Source organism: Callionymus lyra, chromosome 5, assembly GCF_982586985.1.
Source record: "Callionymus lyra chromosome 5, fCalLyr1.hap1.1, whole genome shotgun sequence".
NCBI lineage: Eukaryota > Metazoa > Chordata > Actinopteri > Syngnathiformes > Callionymidae > Callionymus > Callionymus lyra.
The window spans coordinates 19,212,138-19,236,422 of record NC_141822.1 but is presented as its reverse complement, the minus strand read 5'-3'; positions in this window follow the sequence as shown (position 1 = coordinate 19,236,422).

Genomic DNA, 24,285 nt, shown 5'->3' with positions numbered 1-24,285 from the left:
CTAAATGTTGAAAATGTTGTTTTCTGAAGCCCCAAAAAAATTTGACAATTTGACATTTCTTGACCCCGGGGGTTGAAAAAAGGGCAAAAAGTCAAGGTCTCTGAAATCGGGCAATAATGTCTTTAAACCATAGTTTATCATCAGGCGGATCATGTGAACGCAAATAAATGTTGCCTAAATGTTGACAATGTTGTTTTCTGAAGCCCCAAAAAAAGTTGACAATTTGACATTTCTTGACCCCAGGGGTTGAAAAAAGGGCAAAAAGTCAAGGTCTCTGAAATCGGGCAATAATGTCTTTAAACCATAGTTTATCATCAGGCGGATCATGTGAACGCAAATAAATGTTGCCTAAATATTGAAAATGTTGTTTTCTGAAGCCCCAAAAAAAGTTGACAATTTGACATTTCTTGACCCCGGGGGTTGAAAAAAGGGCAAAAAGTCAAGGTCTCTGAAATCGGGCAATAATGTCTTTAAACCATAGTTTATCATCAGGCGGATCATGTGAACGCAAATAAATGTTGCCTAAATGTTGAAAATGTTGTTTTCTGAAGCCCCAAAAAAAGTTGACAATTTGACATTTCTTGACCCCGGGGGTTGAAAAAAGGGCAAAAAGTCAAGGTCTCTGAAATCGGGCAATAATGTCTTTAAACCATAGTTTATCATCAGGCGGATCATGTGAACGCAAATAAATGTTGCCTAAATGTTGAAAATGTTGTTTTCTGAAGCCCCAAAAAAAGTTGACAATTTGACATTTCTTGACCCCGGGGGTTGAAAAAAAGGCAAAAAGTCAAGGTCTCTGAAATCGGGCAATAATGTCTTTAAACCATAGTTTATCATCAGGCGGATCATGTGAACGCAAATAAACCTTGCCTAAATGTTGAAAATGTTGTTTTCTGAAGCCCCAAAAAAAGTTGATAATTTGACATTTCTTGACCCCGGGGGTTGAAAAAAGGGCAAAAAGTCAAGGTCTCTGAAATCGGGCAATAATGTCTTTAAACCATAGTTTATCATCAGGCGGATCATGTGAACGCAAATAAATGTTGCCTAAATGTTGAAAATGTTGTTTTCTGAAGCCCCAAAAAAAGTTGACAATTTGACATTTCTTGACCCCGGGGGTTGAAAAAAGGGCAAAAAGTCAAGGTCTCTGAAATCGGGCAATAATGTCTTTAAACCATAGTTTATCATCAGGGGGATCATGTGAACGCAAATAAATCTTGCCTAAATGTTGAAAATGTTGTTTTCTGAAGCCCCAAAAAAAGTTGACAATTTGACATTTCTTGACCCCGGGGGTTGAAAAAAGGGCAAAAAGTCAAGGTCTCTGAAATCGGGCAATAATGTCTTTAAACCATAGTTTATCATCAGGCGGATCATGTGAACGCAAATAAATGTTGCCTAAATGTTGAAAATGTTGTTTTCTGAAGCCCCCAAAAAAGTTGACAATTTGACATTTCTTGACCCCGGGGGTTGAAAAAAGGGCAAAAAGTCAAGGTCTCTGAAATCGGGCAATAATGTCTTTAAACCATAGTTTATCATCAGGCGGATCATGTGAACGCAAATAAATGTTGCCTAAATGTTGAAAATGTTGTTTTCTGAAGCCCCAAAAAAAGTTGACAATTTGACATTTCTTGACCGCGGGGGTTGAAAAAAGGGCAAAAAGTCAAGGTCTCTGAAATCGGGCAATAATGTCTTTAAACCATAGTTTATCATCAGGCGGATCATGTGAACGCAAATAAATGTTGCCTAAATGTTGTTTTCTGAAGCCCCCAAAAAAGTTGACAATTTGACATTTCTTGACCCCGGGGGTTGAAAAAAGGGCAAAAAGTCAAGGTCTCTGAAATCGGGCAATAATGTCTTTAAACCATAGTTTATCATCAGGCGGATCATGTGAACGCAAATAAACCTTGCCTAAATGTTGAAAATGTTGTTTTCTGAAGCCCCAAAAAAAGTTGATAATTTGACATTTCTTGACCCCGGGGGTTGAAAAAAGGGCAAAAAGTCAAGGTCTCTGAAATCGGGCAATAATGTCTTTAAACCATAGTTTATCATCAGGCGGATCATGTGAACGCAAATAAACCTTGCCTAAATGTTGAAAATGTTGTTTTCTGAAGCCCCAAAAAAAGTTGATAATTTGACATTTCTTGACCCCGGGGGTTGAAAAAAGGGCAAAAAGTCAAGGTCTCTGAAATCGGGCAATAATGTCTTTAAACCATAGTTTATCATCAGGCGGATCATGTGAACGCAAATAAATGTTGCCTAAATGTTGAAAATGTTGTTTTCTGAAGCCCCAAAAAAAGTTGACAATTTGACATTTCTTGACCCCGGGGGTTGAAAAAAGGGCAAAAAGTCAAGGTCTCTGAAATCGGGCAATAATGTCTTTAAACCATAGTTTATCATCAGGCGGATCATGTGAACGCAAATAAATGTTGCCTAAATGTTGAAAATGTTGTTTTCTGATGCCCCAAAAAAAGTTGACAATTTGACATTTCTTGACCCCGGGGGTTGAAAAAAGGGCAAAAAGTCAAGGTCTCTGAAATCGGGCAATAATGTCTTTAAACCATAGTTTATCATCAGGCGGATCATGTGAACGCAAATAAATGTTGCCTAAATGTTGAAAATGTTGTTTTCTGAAGCCCCAAAAAAAGTTGACAATTTGACATTTCTTGACCCCGGGGGTTGAAAAAAGGGCAAAAAGTCAAGGTCTCTGAAATCGGGCAATAATGTCTTTAAACCATAGTTTATCATCAGGCGGATCATGTGAACGCAAATAAACCTTGCCTAAATGTTGAAAATGTTGTTTTCTGAAGCCCCAAAAAAAGTTGATAATTTGACATTTCTTGACCCCGGGGGTTGAAAAAAGGGCAAAAAGTCAAGGTCTCTGAAATCGGGCAATAATGTCTTTAAACCATAGTTTATCATCAGGCGGATCATGTGAACGCAAATAAATGTTGCCTAAATGTTGAAAATGTTGTTTTCTGAAGCCCCAAAAAAAGTTGACAATTTGACATTTCTTGACCCCGGGGGTTGAAAAAAGGGCAAAAAGTCAAGGTCTCTGAAATCGGGCAATAATGTCTTTAAACCATAGTTTATCATCAGGGGGATCATGTGAACGCAAATAAATGTTGCCTAAATGTTGAAAATGTTGTTTTCTGAAGCCCCAAAAAAAGTTGACAATTTGACATTTCTTGACCCCGGGGGTTGAAAAAAGGGCAAAAAGTCAAGGTCTCTGAAATCGGGCAATAATGTCTTTAAACCATAGTTTATCATCAGGCGGATCATGTGAACGCAAATAAACCTTGCCTAAATGTTGAAAATGTTGTTTTCTGAAGCCCCAAAAAAAGTTGATAATTTGACATTTCTTGACCCCGGGGGTTGAAAAAAGGGCAAAAAGTCAAGGTCTCTGAAATCGGGCAATAATGTCTTTAAACCATAGTTTATCATCAGGCGGATCATGTGAACGCAAATAAATGTTGCCTAAATGTTGAAAATGTTGTTTTCTGAAGCCCCAAAAAAAGTTGACAATTTGACATTTCTTGACCCCGGGGGTTGAAAAAAGGGCAAAAAGTCAAGGTCTCTGAAATCGGGCAATAATGTCTTTAAACCATAGTTTATCATCAGGGGGATCATGTGAACGCAAATAAATCTTGCCTAAATGTTGAAAATGTTGTTTTCTGAAGCCCCAAAAAAAGTTGACAATTTGACATTTCTTGACCCCGGGGGTTGAAAAAAGGGCAAAAAGTCAAGGTCTCTGAAATCGGGCAATAATGTCTTTAAACCATAGTTTATCATCAGGCGGATCATGTGAACGCAAATAAATGTTGCCTAAATGTTGAAAATGTTGTTTTCTGATGCCCCAAAAAAAGTTGACAATTTGACATTTCTTGACCCCGGGGGTTGAAAAAAGGGCAAAAAGTCAAGGTCTCTGAAATCGGGCAATAATGTCTTTAAACCATAGTTTATCATCAGGCGGATCATGTGAACGCAAATAAATGTTGCCTAAATGTTGAAAATGTTGTTTTCTGAAGCCCCAAAAAAAGTTGACAATTTGACATTTCTTGACCGCGGGGGTTGAAAAAAGGGCAAAAAGTGAAGGTCTCTGAAATCGGGCAATAATGTCTTTAAACCATAGTTTATCATCAGGCGGATCATGTGAACGCAAATAAATGTTGCCTAAATGTTGTTTTCTGAAGCCCCCAAAAAAGTTGACAATTTGACATTTCTTGACCCCGGGGGTTGAAAAAAGGGCAAAAAGTCAAGGTCTCTGAAATCGGGCAATAATGTCTTTAAACCATAGTTTATCATCAGGCGGATCATGTGAACGCAAATAAATGTTGCCTAAAGGTTGAAAATGTTGTTTTCTGAAGCCCCAAAAAAAGTTGACAATTTGACATTTCTTGACCCCGGGGGTTGAAAAAAGGGCAAAAAGTCAAGCTCTCTGAAATCGGGCAATAATGTCTTTAAACCATAGTTTATCATCAGGCGGATCATGTGAACGCAAATAAACGTTGCCTAAATGTTGAAAATGTTGTTTTCTGAAGCCCCAAAAAAAGTTGATAATTTGACATTTCTTGACCCCGGGGGTTGAAAAAAGGGCAAAAAGTCAAGGTCTCTGAAATCGGGCAATAATGTCTTTAAACCATAGTTTATCATCAGGCGGATCATGTGAACGCAAATAAATGTTGCCTAAATGTTGAAAATGTTGTTTTCTGAAGCCCCAAAAAAAGTTGACAATTTGACATTTCTTGACCCCGGGGGTTGAAAAAAGGGCAAAAAGTCAAGGTCTCTGAAATCGGGCAATAATGTCTTTAAACCATAGTTTATCATCAGGCGGATCATGTGAACGCAAATAAATGTTGCCTAAATATTGAAAATGTTGTTTTCTGAAGCCCCAAAAAAAGTTGACAATTTGACATTTCTTGACCCCGGGGGTTGAAAAAAGGGCAAAAAGTCAAGGTCTCTGAAATCGGGCAATAATGTCTTTAAACCATAGTTTATCATCAGGCGGATCATGTGAACGCAAATAAATGTTGCCTAAATGTTGAAAATGTTGTTTTCTGAAGCCCCAAAAAAAGTTGACAATTTGACATTTCTTGACCCCGGGGGTTGAAAAAAGGGCAAAAAGTCAAGGTCTCTGAAATCGGGCAATAATGTCTTTAAACCATAGTTTATCATCAGACGGATCATGTGAACGCAAATAAATGTTGCCTAAATGTTGAAAATGTTGTTTTCTGAAGCCCCAAAAAAAGTTGACAATTTGACATTTCTTGACCCCGGGGGTTGAAAAAAGGGCAAAAAGTCAAGGTCTCTGAAATCGGGCAATAATGTCTTTAAACCATAGTTTATCATCAGGCGGATCATGTGAACGCAAATAAATGTTGCCTAAATGTTGAAAATGTTGTTTTCTGAAGCCCCAAAAAAAGTTGACAATTTGACATTTCTTGACCCCGGGGGTTGAAAAAAGGGCAAAAAGTCAAGGTCTCTGAAATCGGGCAATAATGTCTTTAAACCATAGTTTATCATCAGGCGGATCATGTGAACGCAAATAAATGTTGCCTAAATGTTGAAAATGTTGTTTTCTGAAGCCCCAAAAAAAGTTGACAATATGACATTTCTTGACCCCGGGGGTTGAAAAAAGGGCAAAAAGTCAAGGTCTCCGAAATCGGGCAATAATGTCTTTAAACCATAGTTTATCATCAGGCGGATCATGTGAACGCAAATAAATGTTGCCTAAATGTTGAAAATGTTGTTTTCTGAAGCCCCAAAAAAAGTTGACAATTTGACATTTCTTGACCCCGGGGGTTGAAAAGAGGGCAAAAAAATCAAGGTCTCTGAAATCGGGCAATAATGTCTTTAAACCATAGTTTATCATCAGGCGGATCATGTGAACGCAAATAAATGTTGAAAATGTTGTTTTCTGAAGCCCCAAAAAGAGTTGACAATTTGACATTTCTTGACCCCGGGGGTTGAAAAAAGGGCAACAAGTCAAGGTCTCTGAAATCGGGCAATAATGTCTTTAAACCATAGTTTATCATCAGGCGGATCATGTGAACACAAATGAATGTTGCCTAAATGTTGAAAATGTTGTTTTCTGAAGCCCCAAAAAAATTTGACAATTTGACATTTCTTGACCCCGGGGGTTGAAAAAAGGGCAAAAAGTCAAGGTCTCTGAAATCGGGCAATAATGTCTTTAAACCATAGTTTATCATCAGGCGGATCATGTGAATGCAAATAAATGTTGCCTAAATGTTGAAAATGTTGTTTTCTGAAGCCCCAAAAAAAGTTGACAATTTGACATTTCTTGACCCCGGGGGTTGAAAAAAGGGCAAAAAGTCAAGCTCTCTGAAATCGGGCAATAATGTCTTTAAACCATAGTTTATCATCAGGCGGATCATGTGAACGCAAATAAATGTTGCCTAAATATTGAAAATGTTGTTTTCTGAAGCCCCAAAAAAAGTTGACAATTTGACATTTCTTGACCCCGGGGGTTGAAAAAAGGGCAAAAAGTCAAGGTCTCTGAAATCGGGCAATAATGTCTTTAAACCATAGTTTATCATCAGGCGGATCATGTGAACGCAAATAAATGTTGCCTAAATGTTGAAAATGTTGTTTTCTGAAGCCCCAAAAAAAGTTGACAATTTGACATTTCTTGACCCCGGGGGTTGAAAAAAGGGCAAAAAGTCAAGGTCTCTGAAATCGGGCAATAATGTCTTTAAACCATAGTTTATCATCAGGCGGATCATGTGAACGCAAATAAATGTTGCCTAAATGTTGAAAATGTTGTTTTCTGAAGCCCCAAAAAAAGTTGACAATTTGACATTTCTTGACCCCGGGGGTTGAAAAAAGGGCAAAAAGTCAAGGTCTCTGAAATCGGGCAATAATGTCTTTAAACCATAGTTTATCATCAGGCGGATCATGTGAACGCAAATAAACCTTGCCTAAATGTTGAAAATGTTGTTTTCTGAAGCCCCAAAAAAAGTTGATAATTTGACATTTCTTGACCCCGGGGGTTGAAAAAAGGGCAAAAAGTCAAGGTCTCTGAAATCGGGCAATAATGTCTTTAAACCATAGTTTATCATCAGGCGGATCATGTGAATGCAAATAAATGTTGCCTAAATGTTGAAAATGTTGTTTTCTGAAGCCCCAAAAAAAGTTGACAATTTGACATTTCTTGACCCCGGGGGTTGAAAAAAGGGCAAAAAGTCAAGCTCTCTGAAATCGGGCAATAATGTCTTTAAACCATAGTTTATCATCAGGCGGATCATGTGAACGCAAATAAACGTTGCCTAAATGTTGAAAATGTTGTTTTCTGAAGCCCCAAAAAAAGTTGATAATTTGACATTTCTTGACCCCGGGGGTTGAAAAAAGGGCAAAAAGTCAAGGTCTCTGAAATCGGGCAATAATGTCTTTAAACCATAGTTTATCATCAGGCGGATCATGTGAACGCAAATAAATGTTGCCTAAATATTGAAAATGTTGTTTTCTGAAGCCCCAAAAAAAGTTGACAATTTGACATTTCTTGACCCCGGGGGTTGAAAAAAGGGCAAAAAGTCAAGGTCTCTGAAATCGGGCAATAATGTCTTTAAACCATAGTTTATCATCAGGCGGATCATGTGAACGCAAATAAATGTTGCCTAAATGTTGAAAATGTTGTTTTCTGAAGCCCCAAAAAAAGTTGACAATTTGACATTTCTTGACCCCGGGGGTTGAAAAAAGGGCAAAAAGTCAAGGTCTCTGAAATCGGGCAATAATGTCTTTAAACCATAGTTTATCATCAGGGGGATCATGTGAACGCAAATAAATCTTGCCTAAATGTTGAAAATGTTGTTTTCTGAAGCCCCAAAAAAAGTTGACAATTTGACATTTCTTGACCCCGGGGGTTGAAAAAAGGGCAAAAAGTCAAGGTCTCTGAAATCGGGCAATAATGTCTTTAAACCATAGTTTATCATCAGACGGATCATGTGAACGCAAATAAATGTTGCCTAAATGTTGAAAATGTTGTTTTCTGAAGCCCCAAAAAAAGTTGACAATTTGACATTTCTTGACCCCGGGGGTTGAAAAAAGGGCAAAAAGTCAAGGTCTCTGAAATCGGGCAATAATGTCTTTAAACCATAGTTTATCATCAGGCGGATCATGTGAACGCAAATAAATGTTGCCTAAATGTTGTTTTCTGAAGCCCCCAAAAAAGTTGACAATTTGACATTTCTTGACCCCGGGGGTTGAAAAAAGGGCAAAAAGTCAAGGTCTCTGAAATCGGGCAATAATGTCTTTAAACCATAGTTTATCATCAGGCGGATCATGTGAACGCAAATAAATGTTGCCTAAATGTTGAAAATGTTGTTTTCTGAAGCCCCAAAAAAAGTTGACAATTTGACATTTCTTGACCCCGGGGGTTGAAAAAAGGGCAAAAAGTCAAGGTCTCTGAAATCGGGCAATAATGTCTTTAAACCATAGTTTATCATCAGGCGGATCATGTGAACGCAAATAAATGTTGCCTAAAGGTTGAAAATGTTGTTTTCTGAAGCCCCAAAAAAAGTTGACAATTTGACATTTCTTGACCCCGGGGGTTGAAAAAAGGGCAAAAAGTCAAGGTCTCTGAAATCGGGCAATAATGTCTTTAAACCATAGTTTATCATCAGGCGGATCATGTGAACGCAAATAAATGTTGCCTAAATGTTGAAAATGTTGTTTTCTGAAGCCCCAAAAAAAGTTGACAATTTGACATTTCTTGACCGCGGGGGTTGAAAAAAGGGCAAAAAGTCAAGGTCTCTGAAATCGGGCAATAATGTCTTTAAACCATAGTTTATCATCAGGCGGATCATGTGAATGCAAATAAATGTTGCCTAAATGTTGAAAATGTTGTTTTCTGAAGCCCCAAAAAAAGTTGACAATTTGACATTTCTTGACCCCGGGGGTTGAAAAAAGGGCAAAAAGTCAAGGTCTCTGAAATCGGGCAATAATGTCTTTAAACCATAGTTTATCATCAGGCGGATCATGTGAACGCAAATAAATGTTGCCTAAATGTTGTTTTCTGAAGCCCCCAAAAAAGTTGACAATTTGACATTTCTTGACCCCGGGGGTTGAAAAAAGGGCAAAAAGTCAAGGTCTCTGAAATCGGGCAATAATGTCTTTAAACCATAGTTTATCATCAGGCGGATCATGTGAACGCAAATAAATGTTGCCTAAATGTTGAAAATGTTGTTTTCTGAAGCCCCAAAAAAAGTTGACAATTTGACATTTCTTGACCCCGGGGGTTGAAAAAAGGGCAAAAAGTCAAGGTCTCTGAAATCGGGCAATAATGTCTTTAAACCATAGTTTATCATCAGGCGGATCATGTGAACGCAAATAAATGTTGCCTAAAGGTTGAAAATGTTGTTTTCTGAAGCCCCAAAAAAAGTTGACAATTTGACATTTCTTGACCCCGGGGGTTGAAAAAAGGGCAAAAAGTCAAGGTCTCTGAAATCGGGCAATAATGTCTTTAAACCATAGTTTATCATCAGGCGGATCATGTGAACGCAAATAAATGTTGCCTAAATGTTGAAAATGTTGTTTTCTGAAGCCCCAAAAAAAGTTGACAATTTGACATTTCTTGACCGCGGGGGTTGAAAAAAGGGCAAAAAGTCAAGGTCTCTGAAATCGGGCAATAATGTCTTTAAACCATAGTTTATCATCAGGCGGATCATGTGAATGCAAATAAATGTTGCCTAAATGTTGAAAATGTTGTTTTCTGAAGCCCCAAAAAAAGTTGACAATTTGACATTTCTTGACCCCGGGGGTTGAAAAAAGGGCAAAAAGTCAAGGTCTCTGAAATCGGGCAATAATGTCTTTAAACCATAGTTTATCATCAGGGGGATCATGTGAACGCAAATAAATCTTGCCTAAATGTTGAAAATGTTGTTTTCTGAAGCCCCAAAAAAAGTTGACAATTTGACATTTCTTGACCCCGGGGGTTGAAAAAAGGGCAAAAAGTCAAGGTCTCTGAAATCGGGCAATAATGTCTTTAAACCATAGTTTATCATCAGACGGATCATGTGAACGCAAATAAATGTTGCCTTAATGTTGAAAATGTTGTTTTCTGAAGCCCCAAAAAAAGTTGACAATTTGACATTTCTTGACCCCGGGGGTTGAAAAAAGGGCAAAAAGTCAAGGTCTCTGAAATCGGGCAATAATGTCTTTAAACCATAGTTTATCATCAGGCGGATCATGTGAACGCAAATAAATGTTGCCTAAATGTTGAAAATGTTGTTTTCTGAAGCCCCAAAAAAAGTTGACAATTTGACATTTCTTGACCCCGGGGGTTGAAAAAAGGGCAAAAAGTCAAGGTCTCTGAAATCGGGCAATAATGTCTTTAAACCATAGTTTATCATCAGGCGGATCATGTGAACGCAAATAAATGTTGCCTAAATGTTGTTTTCTGAAGCCCCCAAAAAAGTTGACAATTTGACATTTCTTGACCCCGGGGGTTGAAAAAAGGGCAAAAAGTCAAGGTCTCTGAAATCGGGCAATAATGTCTTTAAACCATAGTTTATCATCAGGCGGATCATGTGAACGCAAATAAATGTTGCCTAAATGTTGAAAATGTTGTTTTCTGAAGCCCCAAAAAAAGTTGACAATTTGACATTTCTTGACCCCGGGGGTTGAAAAAAGGGCAAAAAGTCAAGGTCTCTGAAATCGGGCAATAATGTCTTTAAACCATAGTTTATCATCAGGCGGATCATGTGAACGCAAATAAATGTTGCCTAAAGGTTGAAAATGTTGTTTTCTGAAGCCCCAAAAAAAGTTGACAATTTGACATTTCTTGACCCCGGGGGTTGAAAAAAGGGCAAAAAGTCAAGGTCTCTGAAATCGGGCAATAATGTCTTTAAACCATAGTTTATCATCAGGCGGATCATGTGAACGCAAATAAATGTTGCCTAAATGTTGAAAATGTTGTTTTCTGAAGCCCCAAAAAAAGTTGACAATTTGACATTTCTTGACCGCGGGGGTTGAAAAAAGGGCAAAAAGTCAAGGTCTCTGAAATCGGGCAATAATGTCTTTAAACCATAGTTTATCATCAGGCGGATCATGTGAATGCAAATAAATGTTGCCTAAATGTTGAAAATGTTGTTTTCTGAAGCCCCAAAAAAAGTTGACAATTTGACATTTCTTGACCCCGGGGGTTGAAAAAAGGGCAAAAAGTCAAGGTCTCTGAAATCGGGCAATAATGTCTTTAAACCATAGTTTATCATCAGGGGGATCATGTGAACGCAAATAAATCTTGCCTAAATGTTGAAAATGTTGTTTTCTGAAGCCCCAAAAAAAGTTGACAATTTGACATTTCTTGACCCCGGGGGTTGAAAAAAGGGCAAAAAGTCAAGGTCTCTGAAATCGGGCAATAATGTCTTTAAACCATAGTTTATCATCAGGCGGATCATGTGAACGCAAATAAATGTTGCCTAAATGTTGAAAATGTTGTTTTCTGAAGCCCCAAAAAAAGTTGACAATTTGACATTTCTTGACCGCGGGGGTTGAAAAAAGGGCAAAAAGTCAAGGTCTCTGAAATCGGGCAATAATGTCTTTAAACCATAGTTTATCATCAGGCGGATCATGTGAACGCAAATAAATGTTGCCTAAATGTTGTTTTCTGAAGCCCCCAAAAAAGTTGACAATTTGACATTTCTTGACCCCGGGGGTTGAAAAAAGGGCAAAAAGTCAAGGTCTCTGAAATCGGGCAATAATGTCTTTAAACCATAGTTTATCATCAGGCGGATCATGTGAACGCAAATAAATGTTGCCTAAATGTTGAAAATGTTGTTTTCTGAAGCCCCAAAAAAAGTTGACAATTTGACATTTCTTGACCCCGGGGGTTGAAAAAAGGGCAAAAAGTCAAGGTCTCTGAAATCGGGCAATAATGTCTTTAAACCATAGTTTATCATCAGGCGGATCATGTGAACGCAAATAAATGTTGCCTAAATGTTGAAAATGTTGTTTTCTGAAGCCCCAAAAAAAGTTGACAATTTGACATTTCTTGACCCCGGGGGTTGAAAAAAGGGCAAAAAGTCAAGGTCTCTGAAATCGGGCAATAATGTCTTTAAACCATAGTTTATCATCAGGGGGATCATGTGAACGCAAATAAATGTTGCCTAAATGTTGAAAATGTTGTTTTCTGAAGCCCCAAAAAAAGTTGACAATTTGACATTTCTTGACCCCGGGGGTTGAAAAAAGGGCAAAAAGTCAAGGTCTCTGAAATCGGGCAATAATGTCTTTAAACCATAGTTTATCATCAGGCGGATCATGTGAACGCAAATAAATTTTGCCTAAATGTTGAAAATGTTGTTTTCTGAAGCCCCAAAAAAAGTTGACAATTTGACATTTCTTGACCCCGGGGGTTGAAAAAAGGGCAAAAAGTCAAGGTCTCTGAAATCGGGCAATAATGTCTTTAAACCATAGTTTATCATCAGGCGGATCATGTGAACGCAAATAAATGTTGCCTAAATGTTGAAAATGTTGTTTTCTGAAGCCCCAAAAAAAGTTGACAATTTGACATTTCTTGACCGCGGGGGTTGAAAAAAGGGCAAAAAGTCAAGGTCTCTGAAATCGGGCAATAATGTCTTTAAACCATAGTTTATCATCAGGCGGATCATGTGAACGCAAATAAATGTTGCCTAAATGTTGTTTTCTGAAGCCCCCAAAAAAGTTGACAATTTGACATTTCTTGACCCCGGGGGTTGAAAAAAGGGCAAAAAGTCAAGGTCTCTGAAATCGGGCAATAATGTCTTTAAACCATAGTTTATCATCAGGCGGATCATGTGAACGCAAATAAATGTTGCCTAAATGTTGAAAATGTTGTTTTCTGAAGCCCCAAAAAAAGTTGACAATTTGACATTTCTTGACCCCGGGGGTTGAAAAAAGGGCAAAAAGTCAAGGTCTCTGAAATCGGGCAATAATGTCTTTAAACCATAGTTTATCATCAGGCGGATCATGTGAACGCAAATAAATGTTGCCTTAATGTTGAAAATGTTGTTTTCTGAAGCCCCCAAAAAAGTTGACAATTTGACATTTCTTGACCCCGGGGGTTGAAAAAAGGGCAAAAAGTCAAGGTCTCTGAAATCGGGCAATAATGTCTTTAAACCATAGTTTATCATCAGGCGGATCATGTGAACGCAAATAAATGTTGCCTAAATGTTGAAAATGTTGTTTTCTGAAGCCCCAAAAAAAGTTGACAATTTGACATTTCTTGACCCCGGGGGTTGAAAAAAGGGCAAAAAGTCAAGGTCTCTGAAATCGGGCAATAATGTCTTTAAACCATAGTTTATCATCAGGCGGATCATGTGAACGCAAATAAATGTTGCCTAAATGTTGAAAATGTTGTTTTCTGAAGCCCCAAAAAAAGTTGACAATTTGACATTTCTTGACCCCGGGGGTTGAAAAAAGGGCAAAAAGTCAAGGTCTCTGAAATCGGGCAATAATGTCTTTAAACCATAGTTTATCATCAGGCGGATCATGTGAACGCAAATAAATGTTGCCTTAATGTTGAAAATGTTGTTTTCTGAAGCCCCCAAAAAAGTTGACAATTTGACATTTCTTGACCCCGGGGGTTGAAAAAAGGGCAAAAAGTCAAGGTCTCTGAAATCGGGCAATAATGTCTTTAAACCATAGTTTATCATCAGGCGGATCATGTGAACGCAAATAAATGTTGCCTAAATGTTGAAAATGTTGTTTTCTGAAGCCCCAAAAAAAGTTGACAATTTGACATTTCTTGACCGCGGGGGTTGAAAAAAGGGCAAAAAGTCAAGGTCTCTGAAATCGGGCAATAATGTCTTTAAACCATAGTTTATCATCAGGCGGATCATGTGAACGCAAATAAATGTTGCCTAAATGTTGAAAATGTTGTTTTCTGAAGCCCCAAAAAAAGTTGACAATTTGACATTTCTTGACCCCGGGGGTTGAAAAAAGGGCAAAAAGTCAGGGTCTCTGAAATCGGGCAATAATGTCTTTAAACCATAGTTTATCATCAGGCGGATCATGTGAACGCAAATAAATGTTGCCTAAATGTTGAAAATGTTGTTTTCTGAAGCCCCAAAAAAAGTTGACAATTTGACATTTCTTGACCCCGGGGTTTGAAAAAAGGGCAAAAAGTCAAGGTCTCTGAAATCGGGCAATAATGTCTTTAAATCATAGTTTATCATCAGGCGGATCATGTGAACGCAAATAAATGTTGCCTAAATGTTGAAAATGTTGTTTTCTGAAGCCCCAAAAAAAGTTGACAATTTGACATTTCTTGACCCCGGGGGTTGAAAAAAGGGCAAAAAGTCAAGGTCTCTGAAATCGGGCAATAATGTCTTTAAACCATAGTTTATCATCAGGCGGATCATGTGAACGCAAATAAATGTTGCCTAAATGTTGAAAATGTTGTTTTCTGATGCCCCAAAAAAAGTTGACAATTTGACATTTCTTGACCCCGGGGGTTGAAAAAAGGGCAAAAAGTCAAGGTCTCTGAAATCGGGCAATAATGTCTTTAAACCATCGTTTATCATCAGGCGGATCATGTGAACGCAAATAAATGTTGCCTAAATGTTGAAAATGCTGTTTTCTGAAGCCCCCAAAAAAGTTGACAATTTGACATTTCTTGACCCCGGGGGTTGAAAAAAGGGCAAAAAGTCAAGGTCTCTGAAATTGGGCAATAATGTCTTTAAACCATAGTTTATCATCAGGCGGATCATGTGAACGCAAATAAATGTTGCCTAAATGTTGAAAATGTTGTTTTCTGAAGCCCCAAAAAAAGTTGACAATTTGACATTTCTTGACCCTGGGGGTTGAAAAAAGGGCAAAAAGTCAAGGTCTCTGAAATCGGGCAATAATGTCTTTAAACCATAGTTTATCATCAGGCGGATCATGTGAACGCAAATAAATGTTGCCTAAAGGTTGAAAATGTTGTTTTCTGAAGCCCCAAAAAAAGTTGACAATTTGACATTTCTTGACCCCGGGGGTTGAAAAAAGGGCAAAAAGTCAAGGTCTCTGAAATCGGGCAATAATGTCTTTAAACCATAGTTTATCATCAGGCGGATCATGTGAACGCAAATAAATGTTGCCTAAATGTTGAAAATGTTGTTTTCTGAAGCCCCAAAAAAAGTTGACAATTTGACATTTCTTGACCCCGGGGGTTGAAAAAAGGGCAAAAAGTCAAGGTCTCTGAAATCGGGCAATAATGTCTTTAAACCATAGTTTATCATCAGGCGGATCATGTGAACGCAAATAAATGTTGCCTAAATGTTGAAAATGTTGTTTTCTGAAGCCCCCAAAAAAGTTGACAATTTGACATTTCTTGACCCCGGGGGTTGAAAAAAGGGCAAAAAGTCAAGGTCTCTGAAATCGGGCAATAATGTCTTTAAACCATAGTTTATCATCAGGCGGATCATGTGAACGCAAATAAATGTTGCCTTAATGTTGAAAATGTTGTTTTCTGAAGCCCCCAAAAAAGTTGACAATTTGACATTTCTTGACCCCGGGGGTTGAAAAAAGGGCAAAAAGTCAAGGTCTCTGAAATCGGGCAATAATGTCTTTAAACCATAGTTTATCATCAGGCGGATCATGTGAACGCAAATAAATGTTGCCTAAATGTTGAAAATGTTGTTTTCTGAAGCCCCAAAAAAAGTTGACAATTTGACATTTCTTGACCCCGGGGGTTGAAAAAAGGGCAAAAAGTCAAGGTCTCTGAAATCGGGCAATAATGTCTTTAAACCATAGTTTATCATCAGGCGGATCATGTGAACGCAAATAAATGTTGCCTAAATGTTGAAAATGTTGTTTTCTGAAGCCCCAAAAAAAGTTGACAATTTGACATTTCTTGACCCCGGGGGTTGAAAAAAGGGCAAAAAGTCAAGGTCTCTGAAATCGGGCAATAATGTCTTTAAACCATAGTTTATCATCAGACGGATCATGTGAACGCAAATAAATGTTGCCTAAATGTTGAAAATGTTGTTTTCTGAAGCCCCAAAAAAAGTTGACAATTTGACATTTCTTGACCCCGGGGGTTGAAAAAAGGGCAAAAAGTCAAGGTCTCTGAAATCGGGCAATAATGTCTTTAAACCATAGTTTATCATCAGGCGGATCATGTGAACGCAAATAAATGTTGCCTAAATGTTGAAAATGTTGTTTTCTGAAGCCCCAAAAAAAGTTGACAATTTGACATTTCTTGACCCCGGGGGTTGAAAAAAGGGCAAAAAGTCAAGGTCTCTGAAATCGGGCAATAATGTCTTTAAACCATAGTTTATCATCAGGCGGATCATGTGAACGCAAATAAATGTTGCCTAAATGTTGAAAATGTTGTTTTCTGAAGCCCCAAAAAAAGTTGACAATTTGACATTTCTTGACCCCGGGGGTTGAAAAAAGGGCAAAAAGTCAAGGTCTCTGAAATCGGGCAATAATGTCTTTAAACCATAGTTTATCATCAGGCGGATCATGTGAACGCAAATAAATGTTGCCTAAATGTTGAAAATGTTGTTTTCTGAAGCCCCAAAAAAAGTTGACAATTTGACATTTCTTGACCCCGGGGGTTGAAAAAAGGGCAAAAAGTCAAGGTCTCTGAAATCGGGCAATAATGTCTTTAAACCATAGTTTATCATCAGGCGGATCATGTGAACGCAAATAAATGTTGCCTAAATGTTGAAAATGTTGTTTTCTGAAGCCCCAAAAAAAGTTGACAATTTGACATTTCTTGACCCCGGGGGTTGAAAAAAGGGCAAAAAGTCAAGGTCTCTGAAATCGGGCAATAATGTCTTTAAACCATAGTTTATCATCAGGCGGATCATGTGAACGCAAATAAATGTTGCCTAAATGTTGAAAATGTTGTTTTCTGAAGCCCCAAAAAAAGTTGACAATTTGACATTTCTTGACCCCGGGGGTTGAAAAAAGGGCAAAAAGTCAAGGTCTCTGAAATCGGGCAATAATGTCTTTAAACCATAGTTTATCATCAGGCGGATCATGTGAACGCAAATAAATGTTGCCTAAATGTTGAAAATGTTGTTTTCTGAAGCCCCAAAAAAAGTTGACAATATGACATTTCTTGACCCCGGGGGTTGAAAAAAGGGCAAAAAGTCAAGGTCTCCGAAATCGGGCAATAATGTCTTTAAACCATAGTTTATCATCAGGCGGATCATGTGAACGCAAATAAATGTTGCCTAAATGTTGAAAATGTTGTTTTCTGAAGCCCCAAAAAAAGTTGACAATTTGACATTTCTTGACCCCGGGGGTTGAAAAGAGGGCAAAAAATCAAGGTCTCTGAAATCGGGCAATAATGTCTTTAAACCATAGTTTATCATCAGGCGGATCATGTGAACGCAAATAAATGTTGAAAATGTTGTTTTCTGAAGCCCCAAAAAAAGTTGACAATTTGACATTTCTTGACCCCGGGGGTTGAAAAAAGGGCAAAAAGTCAAGGTCTCTGAAATCGGGCAATAATGTCTTTAAACCATAGTTTATCATCAGGCGGATCATGTGAACACAAATGAATGTTGCCTAAATGTTGAAAATGTTGTTTTCTGAAGCCCCAAAAAAATTTGACAATTTGACATTTCTTGACCCCGGGGGTTGAAAAAAGGGCAAAAAGTCAAGGTCTCTGAAATCGGGCAATAATGTCTTTAAACCATAGTTTATCATCAGGCGGATCATGTGAACGCAAATAAATGTTGCCTAAATGTTGACAATGTTGTTTTCTGAAGCCCCAAAAAAAGTTGACAATTTGACATTTCTTGACCCCGGGGGTTGAAAAAAGGGCAAAAAGTCAAGGTCTCTGAAATCGGGCAATAATGTCTTTAAACCATAGTTTATCATCAGGCGGATCATGTGAACGCAAATAAATGTTGCCTAAATGTTGAAAATGTTGTTTTCTGAAGCCCCAAAAAAAGTTGACAATTTGACATTTCTTGACCCCGGGGGTTGAAAAAAGGGCAAAAAGTCAAGGTCTCTGAAATCGGGCAATAATGTCTTTAAACCATAGTTTATCATCAGGCGGATCATGTGAACGCAAATAAATGTTGCCTAAATGTTGAAAATGTTGTTTTCTGAAGCCCCAAAAAAAGTTGACAATTTGACATTTCTTGACCCCGGGGGTTGAAAAAAGGGCAAAAAGTCAAGGTCTCTGAAATCGGGCAATAATGTCTTTAAACCATAGTTTATCATCAGGCGGATCATGTGAACGCAAATAAACCTTGCCTAAATGTTGAAAATGTTGTTTTCTGAAGCCCCAAAAAAAGTTGATAATTTGACATTTCTTGACCCCGGGGGTTGAAAAAAGGGCAAAAAGTCAAGGTCTCTGAAATCGGGCAATAATGTCTTTAAACCATAGTTTATCATCAGGCGGATCATGTGAATGCAAATAAATGTTGCCTAAATGTTGAAAATGTTGTTTTCTGAAGCCCCAAAAAAAGTTGACAATTTGACATTTCTTGACCCCGGGGGTTGAAAAAAGGGCAAAAAGTCAAGGTCTCTGAAATCGGGCAATAATGTCTTTAAACCATAGTTTATCATCAGGGGGATCATGTGAACGCAAATAAATCTTGCCTAAATGTTGAAAATGTTGTTTTCTGAAGCCCCAAAAAAAGTTGACAATTTGACATTTCTTGACCCCGGGGGTTGAAAAAAGGGCAAAAAGTCAAGGTCTCTGAAATCGGGCAATAATGTCTTTAAACCATAGTTTATCATCAGACGGATCATGTGAACGCAAATAAATGTTGCCTAAATGTTGAAAATGTTGTTTTCTGAAGCCCCAAAAAAAGTTGACAATTTGACATTTCTTGACCCCGGGGGTTGAAAAAAGGGCAAAAAGTCAAGGTCTCTGAAATCGGGCAATAATGTCTTTAAACCATAGTTTATCATCAGGCGGATCATGTGAACGCAAATAAATGTTGCCTAAATGTTGAAAATGTTGTTTTCTGAAGCCCCAAAAAAAGTTGACAATTTGACATTTCTTGACCCCGGGGGTTGAAAAAAGGGCAAAAAGTCAAGGTCTCTGAAATCGGGCAATAATGTCTTTAAACCATAGTTTATCATCAGGCGGATCATGTGAACGCAAATAAATGTTGCCTAAATGTTGTTTTCTGAAGCCCCCAAAAAAGTTGACAATTTGACATTTCTTGACCCCGGGGGTTGAAAAAAGGGCAAAAAGTCAAGGTCTCTGAAATCGGGCAATAATGTCTTTAAACCATAGTTTATCATCAGGCGGATCATGTGAACGCAAATAAATGTTGCCTAAATGTTGAAAATGTTGTTTTCTGAAGCCCCAAAAAAAGTTGACAATTTGACATTTCTTGACCCCGGGGGTTGAAAAAAGGGCAAAAAGTCAAGGTCTCTGAAATCGGGCAATAATGTCTTTAAACCATAGTTTATCATCAGGCGGATCATGTGAACGCAAATAAATGTTGCCTAAAGGTTGAAAATGTTGTTTTCTGAAGCCCCAAAAAAAGTTGACAATTTGACATTTCTTGACCCCGGGGGTTGAAAAAAGGGCAAAAAGTCAAGGTCTCTGAAATCGGGCAATAATGTCTTTAAACCATAGTTTATCATCAGGCGGATCATGTGAACGCAAATAAATGTTGCCTAAATGTTGAAAATGTTGTTTTCTGAAGCCCCAAAAAAAGTTGACAATTTGACATTTCTTGACCGCGGGGGTTGAAAAAAGGGCAAAAAGTCAAGGTCTCTGAAATCGGGCAATAATGTCTTTAAACCATAGTTTATCATCAGGCGGATCATGTGAATGCAAATAAATGTTGCCTAAATGTTGAAAATGTTGTTTTCTGAAGCCCCAAAAAAAGTTGACAATTTGACATTTCTTGACCCCGGGGGTTGAAAAAAGGGCAAAAAGTCAAGGTCTCTGAAATCGGGCAATAATGTCTTTAAACCATAGTTTATCATCAGGGGGATCATGTGAACGCAAATAAATCTTGCCTAAATGTTGAAAATGTTGTTTTCTGAAGCCCCAAAAAAAGTTGACAATTTGACATTTCTTGACCCCGGGGGTTGAAAAAAGGGCAAAAAGTCAAGGTCTCTGAAATCGGGCAATAATGTCTTTAAACCATAGTTTATCATCAGGCGGATCATGTGAACGCAAATAAATGTTGCCTAAATGTTGAAAATGTTGTTTTCTGAAGCCCCAAAAAAAGTTGACAATTTGACATTTCTTGACCGCGGGGGTTGAAAAAAGGGCAAAAAGTCAAGGTCTCTGAAATCGGGCAATAATGTCTTTAAACCATAGTTTATCATCAGGCGGATCATGTGAACGCAAATAAATGTTGCCTAAATGTTGTTTTCTGAAGCCCCCAAAAAAGTTGACAATTTGACATTTCTTGACCCCGGGGGTTGAAAAAAGGGCAAAAAGTCAAGGTCTCTGAAATCGGGCAATAATGTCTTTAAACCATAGTTTATCATCAGGCGGATCATGTGAACGCAAATAAATGTTGCCTTAATGTTGAAAATGTTGTTTTCTGAAGCCCCAAAAAAAGTTGACAATTTGACATTTCTTGACCCCGGGGGTTGAAAAAAGGGCAAAAAGTCAAGGTCTCTGAAATCGGGCAATAATGTCTTTAAACCATAGTTTATCATCAGGCGGATCATGTGAACGCAAATAAATGTTGCCTAAATGTTGAAAATGTTGTTTTCTGAAGCCCCAAAAAAAGTTGACAATTTGACATTTCTTGACCCCGGGGGTTGAAAAAAGGGCAAAAAGTCAAGGTCTCTGAAATCGGGCAATAATGTCTTTAAACCATAGTTTATCATCAGGCGGATCATGTGAACGCAAATAAATGTTGCCTAAATGTTGAAAATGTTGTTTTCTGAAGCCCCAAAAAAAGTTGACAATTTGACATTTCTTGACCCCGGGGGTTGAAAAAAGGGCAAAAAGTCAAGGTCTCTGAAATCGGGCAATAATGTCTTTAAACCATAGTTTATCATCAGGCGGATCATGTGAACGCAAATAAATGTTGCCTAAATGTTGAAAATGTTGTTTTCTGAAGCCCCAAAAAAAGTTGACAATTTGACATTTCTTGACCCCGGGGTTTGAAAAACGGGCAAAAAGTCAAGGTCTCTGAAATCGGGCAATAATGTCTTTAAACCATAGTTTATCATCAGGCGGATCATGTGAACGCAAATAAATGTTGCCTAAATGTTGAAAATGTTGTTTTCTGAAGCCCCAAAAAAAGTTGACAATTTGACATTTCTTGACCCCGGGGGTTGAAAAAAGGGCAAAAAGTCAAGGTCTCTGAAATCGGGCAATAATGTCTTTAAACCATAGTTTATCATCAGGCGGATCATGTGAACGCAAATAAATGTTGCCTAAATGTTGAAAATGTTGTTTTCTGATGCCCCAAAAAAAGTTGACAATTTGACATTTCTTGACCCCGGGGGTTGAAAAAAGGGCAAAAAGTCAAGGTCTCTGAAATCGGGCAATAATGTCTTTAAACCATCGTTTATCATCAGGCGGATCATGTGAACGCAAATAAATGTTGCCTAAATGTTGAAAATGCTGTTTTCTGAAGCCCCCAAAAAAGTTGACAATTTGACATTTCTTGACCCCGGGGGTTGAAAAAAGGGCAAAAAGTCAAGGTCTCTGAAATCGGGCAATAATGTCTTTAAACCATAGTTTATCATCAGGCGGATCATGTGAACGCAAATAAATGTTGCCTAAATGTTGAAAATGTTGTTTTCTGAAGCCCCAAAAAAAGTTGACAATTTGACATTTCTTGACCCTGGGGGTTGAAAAAAGGGCAAAAAGTCAAGGTCTCTGAAATCGGGCAATAATGTCTTTAAACCATAGTTTATCATCAGGCGGATCATGTGAACGCAAATAAATGTTGCCTAAAGGTTGAAAATGTTGTTTTCTGAAGCCCCAAAAAAAGTTGACAATTTGACATTTCTTGACCCCGGGGGTTGAAAAAAGGGCAAAAAGTCAAGGTCTCTGAAATCGGGCAATAATGTCTTTAAACCATAGTTTATCATCAGGCGGATCATGTGAACGCAAATAAATGTTGCCTAAATGTTGTTTTCTGAAGCCCCCAAAAAAGTTGACAATTTGACATTTCTTGACCCCGGGGGTTGAAAAAAGGGCAAAAAGTCAAGGTCTCTGAAATCGGGCAATAATGTCTTTAAACCATAGTTTATCATCAGGCGGATCATGTGAACGCAAATAAATGTTGCCTAAATGTTGAAAATGTTGTTTTCTGAAGCCCCAAAAAAAGTTGACAATTTGACATTTCTTGACCCCGGGGGTTGAAAAAAGGGCAAAAAGTCAAGGTCTCTGAAATCGGGCAATAATGTCTTTAAACCATAGTTTATCATCAGGCGGATCATGTGAACGCAAATAAATGTTGCCTAAAGGTTGAAAATGTTGTTTTCTGAAGCCCCAAAAAAAGTTGACAATTTGACATTTCTTGACCCCGGGGGTTGAAAAAAGGGCAAAAAGTCAAGGTCTCTGAAATCGGGCAATAATGTCTTTAAACCATAGTTTATCATCAGGCGGATCATGTGAACGCAAATAAATGTTGCCTAAATGTTGAAAATGTTGTTTTCTGAAGCCCCAAAAAAAGTTGACAATTTGACATTTCTTGACCGCGGGGGTTGAAAAAAGGGCAAAAAGTCAAGGTCTCTGAAATCGGGCAATAATGTCTTTAAACCATAGTTTATCATCAGGCGGATCATGTGAATGCAAATAAATGTTGCCTAAATGTTGAAAATGTTGTTTTCTGAAGCCCCAAAAAAAGTTGACAATTTGACATTTCTTGACCCCGGGGGTTGAAAAAAGGGCAAAAAGTCAAGGTCTCTGAAATCGGGCAATAATGTCTTTAAACCATAGTTTATCATCAGGGGGATCATGTGAACGCAAATAAATCTTGCCTAAATGTTGAAAATGTTGTTTTCTGAAGCCCCAAAAAAAGTTGACAATTTGACATTTCTTGACCCCGGGGGTTGAAAAAAGGGCAAAAAGTCAAGGTCTCTGAAATCGGGCAATAATGTCTTTAAACCATAGTTTATCATCAGGCGGATCATGTGAACGCAAATAAATGTTGCCTAAATGTTGAAAATGTTGTTTTCTGAAGCCCCAAAAAAAGTTGACAATTTGACATTTCTTGACCGCGGGGGTTGAAAAAAGGGCAAAAAGTCAAGGTCTCTGAAATCGGGCAATAATGTCTTTAAACCATAGTTTATCATCAGGCGGATCATGTGAACGCAAATAAATGTTGCCTAAATGTTGTTTTCTGAAGCCCCCAAAAAAGTTGACAATTTGACATTTCTTGACCCCGGGGGTTGAAAAAAGGGCAAAAAGTCAAGGTCTCTGAAATCGGGCAATAATGTCTTTAAACCATAGTTTATCATCAGGCGGATCATGTGAACGCAAATAAATGTTGCCTTAATGTTGAAAATGTTGTTTTCTGAAGCCCCAAAAAAAGTTGACAATTTGACATTTCTTGACCCCGGGGGTTGAAAAAAGGGCAAAAAGTCAAGGTCTCTGAAATCGGGCAATAATGTCTTTAAACCATAGTTTATCATCAGGCGGATCATGTGAACGCAAATAAATGTTGCCTAAATGTTGAAAATGTTGTTTTCTGAAGCCCCAAAAAAAGTTGACAATTTGACATTTCTTGACCCCGGGGGTTGAAAAAAGGGCAAAAAAGTCAAGGTCTCTGAAATCGGGCAATAATGTCTTTAAACCATAGTTTATCATCAGGCGGATCATGTGAACGCAAATAAATGTTGCCTAAATGTTGAAAATGTTGTTTTCTGAAGCCCCAAAAAAAGTTGACAATTTGACATTTCTTGACCCCGGGGGTTGAAAAAAGGGCAAAAAGTCAAGGTCTCTGAAATCGGGCAATAATGTCTTTAAACCATAGTTTATCATCAGGCGGATCATGTGAACGCAAATAAATGTTGCCTAAATGTTGAAAATGTTGTTTTCTGAAGCCCCAAAAAAAGTTGACAATTTGACATTTCTTGACCCCGGGGTTTGAAAAACGGGCAAAAAGTCAAGGTCTCTGAAATCGGGCAATAATGTCTTTAAACCATAGTTTATCATCAGGCGGATCATGTGAACGCAAATAAATGTTGCCTAAATGTTGAAAATGTTGTTTTCTGAAGCCCCAAAAAAAGTTGACAATTTGACATTTCTTGACCCCGGGGGTTGAAAAAAGGGCAAAAAGTCAAGGTCTCTGAAATCGGGCAATAATGTCTTTAAACCATAGTTTATCATCAGGCGGATCATGTGAACGCAAATAAATGTTGCCTAAATGTTGAAAATGTTGTTTTCTGATGCCCCAAAAAAAGTTG